Source organism: Buceros rhinoceros, unplaced genomic scaffold, assembly GCF_000710305.1.
Source record: "Buceros rhinoceros silvestris isolate BGI_N320 unplaced genomic scaffold, ASM71030v1 scaffold29977, whole genome shotgun sequence".
NCBI classification, from domain to species: Eukaryota; Metazoa; Chordata; class Aves; order Bucerotiformes; family Bucerotidae; genus Buceros; species Buceros rhinoceros.
Genome location: NW_010422050.1, coordinates 1 through 995, shown reverse-complemented (window position 1 = coordinate 995; position 995 = coordinate 1).

Below are 995 nucleotides of genomic sequence, written 5' to 3'. Positions count from 1 at the left end.
GTCCTCACACACACTCGTGGTACCGCTGGGGCAGCCGTTTCCGCGCTGCCCTGGAAATGCCCTGCTGGAAGGTCCCAGCCGCGCTCTCGCGGAGCGGGTCGGCTCTCGGGTGCCGCTGCTCTCCCTGGCTCGGCGAGGAACCGTTCCGCTGTGGATTCACTTGGGGTTTGTACCTTTGTGGCGCTGAGCCGCGTTTCCGAGGAGTGTGGGACGCCCAGCCCCTCCCCTGTGCCAGAGGCCGAGCTCAGGCGTCACAGTCAGGTGCCTGCGCTGTCCTCGGGTGTCTGTCCCCAGCCGGAGCTCTCGGTCTGTGCTCGTCATGCGCCCTCCCGGGTCTGGTGGCACCTCAGGAACAGCCCGGGGACAACAGGGAGAGGAAGGAAACGCCTTTCAGCTCTTTCTAAGCTAAAAATCGACTCGTTTCTTTATGCTGAGAAGTCTCGTAGCTTTAAAAAAACCTACTCTGGTCTCGCTTAACCCTTTAAGTTCCTTTGCCCGCAGAGGAAGGGGTTCATGTTGAAGGGTTTTCTCTTCACAAAATACAGAGAAGCCTCTTTCACCGGCGGGGGTGTGGCTCGGATCGGGCCGTGGTGGTCCCCTTGGCGGGGGATGTCTCCCCTTGGCGCCCTGCCCTCAGCCCAGCCCCACCTGGAGCCAGCGGGGAGAGCAGAGCTGTAGCCCTGGACTTGCAGCTTAGACTTTTGGAAACCAAATGTCCGTCAAAAAAAGCAAACCCCTGAGAGATGAGGCAGTGCCCAGGACCCTGCAGCCAGGAGAACCCGTCCCCTGAGCTTGCTCGCGGCCCGTGGGTTGCTCCTGCCCCGTAGAAAAATGCCCATAAATACAAGCAGCAAATGCAAACGCCGTCGGCCGAGGCCGAGACGGCTCGTGCTGGTCAGGTCCTGCGTGGCTCCGAGGTGCTGAGGCTGTAACGGCGTTGCTGGACGCCCAGTACAGGCAGTTGTTGATCAGAAGTGAACCCTGAGGGCCCGGCA